Source organism: Gossypium arboreum, chromosome 7 (genome assembly GCF_025698485.1).
Source record: "Gossypium arboreum isolate Shixiya-1 chromosome 7, ASM2569848v2, whole genome shotgun sequence".
Classification (NCBI taxonomy): domain Eukaryota; kingdom Viridiplantae; phylum Streptophyta; class Magnoliopsida; order Malvales; family Malvaceae; genus Gossypium; species Gossypium arboreum.
Genome location: NC_069076.1, coordinates 90,112,865 through 90,123,423, shown reverse-complemented (window position 1 = coordinate 90,123,423; position 10,559 = coordinate 90,112,865). Strand labels below are relative to the sequence as shown.

General features: G+C 33.1%; 1 pseudogene; it reads left to right on the top strand.

The window, feature by feature from the left end:
- The first annotated feature begins 8,840 nt into the window (after positions 1–8,840).
- Positions 8,841–10,232, top strand: LOC108477098 (chloroplast envelope quinone oxidoreductase homolog; annotated as a pseudogene).
- The last annotated feature ends 327 nt before the right edge of the window (positions 10,233–10,559 follow it).

The following is a 10,559-nucleotide window of genomic DNA, read 5'->3' as shown; positions in this document are numbered from 1 at the left end:
TGCAAACAATTTCTTCTCTCGACAAATAGAAGCAAGGTGTGTAAAACACTACCTCTACTCGTTAATCAGCAAAAGTCAGAATATGTGACCGATGACGCTACACGAGTGTACCTTGCTCGTATGGTAAACCGAACGCCTAGACATAGGCGTAAGATCTTTGAGGCCGGCCATGAGTGATTTCATGGGCCGAGTCTAATTTAGGCCATTTGGGCCGAAATGGGCCGTGTAGGCCCCACACAGGTAAACCACATGAAAGTGTGGAGAATATTGAGTCAGGCTGTGTAGTTCACATAGCCAAGGCCATTTCTGGGCTAAGTGAGCCATACGGGCGTGTAGGCTCACATGGGCTCGTATTATAGGCCTTGGGCCTACTTTTACTGTTTGACTGTTAATGTTGTACGGGTCGCCCGAGACGACTGTGGACCTACTGTTAGGTCGGTAAGTGCACCTAGACCCCAACTTGATAAATGATTGTTATGCCCTTATGTGGTAGAATGACTATTATGCCCTTATAAGATGTATGACTGATTGAACATGCCATTTTATATATGTTGCATACATGCATGATATTATGATATGTTGCATGGGGATGGGTTTATTATGATTGGAGGAAGTATCTTGTCATCGCCATTTCTGCTGCAAATATCGTTAGTCTGTGAATGTAAGGTGCTATTTTGGAGTGTAGGGATGGGTGGGTTGATTTTATCCCCACAAGAAGTGTAGAGATGGACGGAGTGGAGTGTAGAGGCTGGTTGGGTAAGATTTCTGATTGCATATCTGTACTTTTACTATTACTGAAATGGGCTAAGGCCAACACTGATACTGATACGGTAATGGGCTAATGCCCTAATTGAAATCGAATTCATCGATATGGGCTTAAGCCAGATTGTATTTGCCTCTTGATATGGTATTGTTTGTACTTAGGGATTACACATTGAATTTTCATAAACTTACCCTACTACTTTTCTGCGCAAGTAATCTCTAGGAGGACCGATGCTACAAGGGACTCGAAAGTGGCCACACAACTGCAATAGCTTACACATTCGACATTTTATTTACAAGTAATTTAATTTGGATATTTGTTATGTAATAATGCCTCTTTAATTTTTTTAACGCTTAATTTGGGATTTTATATATGTTGATTCATATCTGTTAGTAATAGGATGCGGGTTTTCAAAAAATAAATATTTTTCAAAACACTATGTTTAAGCAACATATTTTAAAAGCTTCTGCAACAAACAATGTTTTAAAATGTAATAACAAATTAATATGGTTAACCCTTTGTTATACGACTTGAGTTTCAACAACGAACAAGACATCCTAAATTTTTGTTAAGATCACAAAAAGGTTTAACATAGAATGGGCTTTTCAACAGCATTGTATTTTTTTCGAAAAATACTTCAATGTGGCATCGCTAGATTCGACCATAACGTATAGGCCGGGTTTGGGGTGTTACACTCTATGCCAAGAAAAACAAATGTAGCTTTGCCATTGCTCAGGTTGAATATATAGGACATGTTATAACAGTAGGGACTGTCAGCATGGATTCCTCGAGGGTTGTAGGAGTTCTTTCCAGGCCCATACCTCAAAACATTAAGGAACTTAAAGGATTTTTGGAGTTATCGGGGTACTATAGGCGGTTTATTCGAAGGCCCAACCTCTCACTTCACTTTTAAAAAAGTACCAACAATGACATTGGACAGACTCTTCCCAAATAGCTTTTCAAGCTCTTAAAGACGCTATTTACACTGCACTAGTTGTAGTTCTTCCAAATTTTGGTGAACCCTTTTGTGTAAAGACCGATGTCTCTGGTACTGGCATTAAAGCTGTGTTACAACAATGAGGGAAACCAATGGCGTTTTTTAGTAGGTCCTTAGGCATTAAACACCAAGCATTGTCTATATATGATAAGGAGATGTTGGTTGTGTTGCTCGCTGTTAAGAAATGGCACTCGTATCTTTTTGAGAAACCCTTTTTCATCAAAACAGACCACCAAAGTTTGAAGTTTTTATCTGAAAAATAGGCCATTATTCCATATCAACAAAAGTGGGTGTCTAAAATACTAGTGTACGATTATTCCATTGTTTATCGAAGGGGATCTCAGAATATTGTGGCTGATGCTTTATCCAGAAGGACTCAACTACCAAAGGGTCAATTCCATCAGTGTTTAGGAACAGTGTCACTTACGTGGTTTGAAATTTGGGACAAAATTCTCCAAGCTGCAATTGAAGATGTCAAGCTACAGCAGTTGTCCAACGACTTGTCAAAAAACCCCCAACACCATCCCAAGTATACATTAGATGGCTTATTTATTAAGAGAAAAGGGAAGGTTGTGATTGGCCACAATATAGAACTAAGGAAAGAAATTTTCGAGCTATTCCATAATAAACCTATTGGTGGCCATTCAAGAGTGCATGCTACTAGGCATCGCATAAGTAGCTTCTTGTACTGGAAAGGGTTATCGAGAGATGTCAAGCAGTGGGTTCAAGAATGCACCACTTGCCAACAGTACAAGCATGACAATGCTGCATATCCTGGATTATTGCAACCATTGCCAATACCTGATCGAGCATAGGTTGCTGTCAGTTTGGACTTTATAGAATACCTTTTTTTGTCCAAAGGTAAAAGTACTATCTTGGTAACAATTGATAGACTAACCAAGCATGCCCATTTCCTAGCCTTGGCACACCATTTTACTATTACGAGTGTTGCTCAACTTTACTTAGACCAGATGTACAAGCTTCAGGGCATTCCTGAATCCATTGTGTCTGAAAAAGATCTGATCCTTCTTAGTAGATTTTGGCAAGAACTCTTCAAATTACTTGGCACTCGATTGTACCTATCCACAGTCTATCATCCACAAACAGATGGGCAAACAGAAGTCCCTAAATAGGTGTCTTGAAGGTTAGTTGCACTGTATGACTAGTGAGAAACCCTCTGAATAGGTTTATTGGCTACCTTTGGCTGAATGGTGGTACAACACGACTCACCACTCAGCTATCAACACCATTCCTTACATGGCCCTCTATGGTCAGGAACCCCCCAACCATTTACCATATTTACCAGGATCTTTGATGGTAGCCAAGGTGGACAAAACACTTCAGCATTGAGAAGCCTTAAGAAAGCTCCTTCGGTTTCACTTGAAAAGATCTCAAGAGCGTATGAAACAATTCGCTGATAAAAAAAGATCAGATCGATCATTCGCAATTGGGGACCTTGTATATCTGAAGCTACAAACTTACAAACAGCATTCGCTGAAGAAGATGCGCAATCTGAAGTTGTCCCCTAGGTTTTATAGCCCCTACCCTATTGAAGCCAAAGTTGGTCAGGTGGCTTACAGATTGAAGCTACCTGAGGGAGCAAAAATCCATTCCACATTCCACGTGTCCCAGTTAAAGAAACCTATTGGCTCAGCTGTTTATTCACCAGCATTGCCACCTGTTGGAACAGATGGCTCAATTCTGAAAGAACCAGCACGCATCATTGATAGGCAGATGGTCAAAAAGAGAAATTATGCGGTCATTAAGGTGTTGGTGGAGTGGGCAGACACTTTTTTGGAAGACTCAACTTGGGAAGTTTAGTTAGAATTCCAGAAGCAGTATCCTACCTTCGATCATTAAGGACAAGGATCTGCTTAAGAGAGAGAGTATTGTAACACCCCTATACCATGTTCGACTCAAGGAACCTGATATAGGAATATTACATTTGGTGCCAAAGTAATTCTTGGCTAATCACTAATATATTAGAACATAAAAATAGACACTTGGAACATACTTAGTATTTTTCCTAAATACATGCCATTCTATTCAAAATTTTAAAACATACTTTGTTGTTGCTTGAAAATGTGATGAGATGAAAGCCTGCAATCTCAAAATTCAACTCTTCAAAAATTCATGTACCTAATCTGCGCATGGAAACAAACCGTACGCTGAGTATACACCCAGTGGTATAACTATAATTCAAATACTTAAGGTAAAACAATATATATACACATTAAATCTTACCACTATTTTACTTTTAATAAATTATTCATGCATTTAAACTTTAAATTTTCTTAATAATATGTATCTTAAATAACTTTTCTTCATTTTAATTTATATATCTTCTTACTACATCAATATCCATTTTATGCATTTCATCAATAACCATTTCATAAATTATTATTTCATAAATTTCATTTCTATATCTCAATTCAATAACTTATTCTCAAGATAATATTAATTTCTATTCATAATCAATCAATAACAATCAATTGTTCAAGATAATCATTCAGTAGTCATCAATTATTCAGTAACATTAGTCTTTCAATAATTATTTAAACCAACATTTTCAATAATAATAATAATAATAAATTCATATGATTATATTCAATTAACTCATAAATTATTTCATTATTTCCTATTCATTCTATTTTCACTTCTTATTTCGATATCTCAATTTCAATTCATAATTTCATTTTCTCATACTTTCAATAGTTCAATCGATCAAATTCATTCGATTTTCTCATTTCATTTATTCAACTGATTTCAATATCGATAATTCGATATTTAACAATTTCATGAACCTTAAGTTCATGCTTCAAATTTCATGTCTCAATTCAATTCACAATTCAACTCATAACTTCTTTATCATATTTTTAATAATATGATTAATCAAATTTATTTAATTTTATCATTTCAGTTATTTACCCTATTAACAAACCCGGACCTTGGCGGATACACGGATCCAACCAACACACCAGTACAGCACTCAACACCTCATCGGCTTTGTAAAAGTAAAGCGATAACGATGCGATTTTCGATTACCTCATCGGATTAAACCGAAGTAATAGTAATAGTACGACACACAAGGTGCCTCATCGACTTAAAGTCTAAGTAACAGTACGAAACTTGTAGTGCCTTATCGACTCAAGGTCGAAGTATCCCTGAACACTTCCAATCCTATGGCATGCCAACTATGTCCGACTCAGCCCGATTAGTTAATAGGGTATTCAATTTATTTTTCTATTTCGAATTCACTTTAAATTCAATCACAATTCAATTCAAATTCACTTTTTCACTTTCTAATCAATATACAATTCAATACCAATACATATTTCAGATAAGCACATATAATCATACTTTGATTCAATTGAATCCACTTTTCAATCAATACACAATTTACATATTCACCATATTCATAATTTAATTTACTTTTATTCAATTCATATTTTGGATTCATTTTCCAATCAAGTTCCAATCACTAATCACTTTTCAATTAATATACATTTCAAATAATATATATTTTCTTCATTCAATTCATTTTGATTCAATTCAAATCACTTTTAATTTCAAACTTGTTCACATTTAATTTCAATAGCCATAAACACTTTTAAATCAATTTCATTCAAATCAATATCATTATTTCAATTACTTTCCTAAATTTATCTACCATGCATTTTAATTAAAATATAACAATTAATAATAAATAGATTTGAATTATAGTAATACAAATCCGGATTTATTCGATTACTCCTCGACAACTTTTTTCTTTCCTTTCGATGCCGATACCTCGGGTTCCTTGTTAGCTGCGAAAATTAAAATTATTATACCATTAATTACAGCACTAATTCTAACAAATAATTGAATTTCTATTCAATTTACACCTTATTTTCAATTAGGTCCTAATTAACTCATTCACTTTACTAACTTAATTCTTACTTCATTCTTATTCAAATTCCTATCAAATTCAATCTAACTATCAAGTATTCATAATAAAACCCTAATTTAAAATTTATTTCAATTTAATCCCTCAATCACAAAACTTATAGCTGCTTTTACAATTTAATCCCTTTATCACTTCTAACTTGAAATTCATTCTAAACCTCTAATTCATATTTTTGTTCAACATGAACTATATTTGAAAACCTATGAACTTCCAAAATATTAACTTAATTTCATCAAAACCTTGTTTTAAAACTTCAAAAATATCAAAATTAAGTAAAAAGGACTTAATTGACTTACCTTTTAAAGCTTAAAGCTTCAAATCCCTAGTTTTTCCTTTTTCTTTTCTTTTTCTCCTTTCTTTCTTTCTTTCCCGTTTGCTATTCTTTTCTTTATTTTCCTCCCTTTTTATTTACTTTAAATTTTATATATATATATATTATAATAATTACTATAATAAATATCTATTTAATAACAAATATTTATATTACATTTGTACACACATATATTTTACACTTGTCTATCATCATCACCATCCAATTGTCCTTATTTTATTTATTTTATCATATAAAATCTTATAATATAATTATTTTAAATTAATTTAACATAATTTATATCTAAATAATTAATTATATAATTAAAATATAACATAAAAATCTTAGATTTCATTTCTTGTTAATGGCTTAATTGACATTTTAATCCTTTTATTTTCTTTTAATCTATAATTCAACTTTTACCCTTTATTCATTTTAGTCATTTTTCTTAATTACTCTTAATTAAGCTAAATTCACCTAATTAGAACCTAATTAGGTACACCACTAGTTTCATAAATGTTTCTAATAATTATTTACAAACTCATTTCACTAAAACGGAGGCTTGATATTGCACTTTTTCGATGCCCGTGAATTTTAGGTCATTACAAGTATTGTTATGGCTTTTAATTTTGGGGGTTAAAAGTAGTTAATTTCTGTTTAATTATGTTTATTTGTTAAGCTAATTAAATTGTAACAAAACGGCATGTTTTGAAGGAGGGAATTAGTTAAGTGAAACGGGGTGTTTTGCTATTCAATTTTGTAACAAATTGACAGCTGTAATGACCATTGTTCTTTTTCTTTTAAGCACCCTCGTGTGTACTGAATCTGTTATAAAAATACAGTACCATTTTCTCATCCTTTCTACCTTCTCTCTGTTATTTCTCTTTCTTCCTTCTTCCTCCCATTCTCTCTTCTCTCTTCTTCTCTTCTTCAACAGCTCGCATCATATAGCAGCTATGGCAGAGGGGCTGCTAATTTAAACGTAAAAATCTACTTCTTCATCTACTTTGCTTTCTTTTATATTTCTTTCTTAGTTTTTTGTCATATATTAATTTTTTGGTTCATCTCTGTTTACAGCTTATGTTCATCGAGTGCTTATATTCAGGGCAGAGGCGGATAAAGGGAGGCTGGCAGGGGCCCTGGCCCCCCTTAAAATGGAAATTTTTAATTTAAGCCCTTGAAATTTTTTTAAAATTTTAAATTGCTAAAGTTAAAATTGCACTTTGGCTCCCTTAAAATTATAAAGATTCGATTTAATCTTTTAAAATTATAAAGATATAGACTATAAAAAATTAAAATTTTATTCGGCCCCCTAAAAATTTGTTCGGCTTGGCTAGCAGGTTCGGTTTTCTTAAAGTGAAATTTGTTTTATTTTGATATTTTTAAAATATTTAAAATTTTAAATTAGTAAAGATAAAATTATATTTAGGCCTCTTGAAAATGAAATAAAATTATATTTAGGTCTCTTGAAAATGAAATTTTTTATTTAATCTTTTAAAATTATATTTTTATAATCGTAAAAATTACAATTTAATTTCGACCCCTAAAATATTTTTCTGACTTCACCCAACTTATATTAATCACGAGATGATGATTTGCTCTTCGATTTTTTTTTTTTAAATCTGAAGAAATCTGAGACTAAGACGTTAATACTTGACAGCGAAGTTAACTATTTTATTCGCAGCCCTTTGATATAAACTTAGAAATAATAGTGGGTTAATATACAATTCAATACCTGAGTTGGGTTACTTTTTTCAATTTGATACTTGAGTTTTTTTTTTCCTAATTTGGTTCTTGAGTTTGGTTCATGGTTCACTTTGGTACTTGAATTTGGCTTCAATGTTCAATTTGGCACCTAGATCTAAAGGTTCAAGTGCTAAATTAAACATTAAAGCTAAACATAGATACCAAATGGCATATTAACCACCCGAAAAATAATTGCACTTATGTCATAATGGCTGCCAACTTTTGTGCCTATTGCAGCATGTTGAAGTACCAATCCCAACTCCAAATCAAGGTGAAGTTTTGGTTAAATTGGAGGCAATTAGTCTAAATCCAATTGACTGGAAAATGCAGAAAGGGATATGGTGCCCATTTTCACCAAAATATTTCCCCTACATACCTGTTACTTTATATATATTTTACTCTTTCCATCTGTTTTGGCCTTGAAATATTCTTGTGACTCTTTTTCTTCTGTTAACCAAGGTTATTGTTAAAAGGACAGATTTTGTCCATTTGAGGATAATCCCTTTGGTTTATTAACCAACAAGATAATATACTGGTTGACAGATCTCTTAGTTTAACTGGTTGAGGTTATCTTTGTTAGTAAATATTGCACCAAATTGATGAATCATAAATATGAGTTAAATAGTTTGATTTTTCACTGTGTATAGCACATCCCGGAATTTAGCAAGTTTTTCCATCATAAAACGGGAGTAGGAATAAAAAATACTCGACAATCTCAAAAGAATGGAAAGAACGAGTGCAAGGGGAATGATAAAATTTGTTAAGGTGTGTATATTGTGAAAGCGAACCAGGGTATTATAGGACTTCAACCAGCTAAAAATGGCAAAAATTGGTGGAGTAAAAAGTGGATTTGATTTAACCAAGAATAATTTAAAAATGATTCAATGAATGTAGGCGAATGGAGAGGAGGAGCGAGAGGAGAACTGGAGAAGGATAGATTTATATTACGAAAGTGAACAGAGTATTCATAAGATTTCAACTAGTTAAAAATAGCAAAGATAAGTTGAGTAAAAGGGAAATTTGAGTAGCCAAAATTAGTTTAAAAATAGTTAATGATTCATGGAATTTAGACTTAGCACAACATACAACATGTAGGGAGAAAACTACCAATTTAAAATATATTGACTTTTTGGACCTAATTTTCGTACATGCATATTCATCCTCTCAACTTGGTTTGTATTAGTCTAAACGTGGGATTCGGACGTTCTTTTAAAATTTCACAGTTTTTCAAACAAGGTAAATTTATGGCATACATGAAAGATTGCTATCTCAAAGAAAACTTGGCTAGCAATATATACCATTTAAAGTTAAGTAATATTAAAAGAATCTAACTTTAAATCATCAGTAAGTAATGCAGTTTTCTTTGTTGATATTGGGATTGCCCCTTTTTAATCATTAGCTAAAGAATAATATGTTCATTTCTTCTTGTGCAGCTACTGATGTAGCCGGAGAAGTCATAAAGGTCGGACCGAGAGTTACAAATTACAAAACTGGGGACAAAGTTGTAGCTATGCTTAATCATCCTGTAAGTGTTCATTCTTGTTCTTCTTCCTTTTGCTATGGCTATCTTATGATTATATTCGCAATCATAGACTGGAGGCGGACTAGCTGAATATGCAGTGGCTAAGGACAACTTGATAGTTTTAAGGCCACCGGAAGTATCAGCAGCCGAAGGTGAAAGTTTGCCCGTTGCCGGTCTTGCAGCTCTCCAGGCAGTTACTGAGTCAGCCGGGGTCAAGCTCGACGGAACTGGCCGGCATGTAAACCTCTTGATTACTGCTGCTTCAGGTGGTGTAGGTCAATATGCAGTTCAACTAGCAAAGCTTGGAAACACACATGTGACAGCCACTTGTGGTGCTCATAATTTGGATTTAGTCAAGAGTCTCGGAGCAGATGAGGTTCTTGACTACAAAACTCCCGATGGGGTGGCTTTGAATTGCCCTTCTGGTAGTAAATCCGATGTCGTAATCCATTGTGCGATGGACATTCCTTGGTCTACATTTGAGCCTAATTTGAGTACAAACGGGAAGGTAATCGATATGACTCCTGGTCCTAGTGTCACGGACTTAGGATGCGCAACCCATGACACTAGAGCTTTCTTAGTTTATGCTTTGGAAAAACTTACCTTCTCAAAGAAGCAGTTGGTACCAATGCTTATGATACCTAAGAAAGAGAACCTGTCTGGTTAACTTGGTGAAAGATGGGAAAGTTAAGACAGTAATCGATTTGAAGCATCCGTTAAGTAAGGCTGAAGAAGCATGGGCTAAGACCAGTGAGGGTCATGCCACTGGTAAGATTATTGTGGAGCCTTTAGTTTTATGAATGATCCTTGGAGTTCATGTTATTGAGAGTCAATCGTGTTTAGAAATTGAAAATCATGTTTATGTTTATGTTTATGTTTATGTTTATGAAATGTATGGATGTTATTGGCTATGACTGTAATGTGAAATATTGGGCGCACATTTAATCACACTTTTTTTTTTTTTTTTCTGAAAGAAGATAATGATCCAACGACATAACGTTAATATCTTTTTCGTATATCTTTGAGATTTATGAAATGTTAAAATATGTTATAAATTTTGTATTTTTCATAATTTGAAATTTATTTTTATTTTTATTTTTTGTATTTTTATTTTAGAAATTTAGTCTTTTTACATATATTTTAAATTTTAAAATTCAGATTCAATTATTAATATTGTTAAATTTATTTTGTTAAATTCAGGTTAATTATAATGTCGATTTTTAATTACATTTCTATTAAGAGTATTTTTTTATTTTAAAATGTCCTACTAACAAA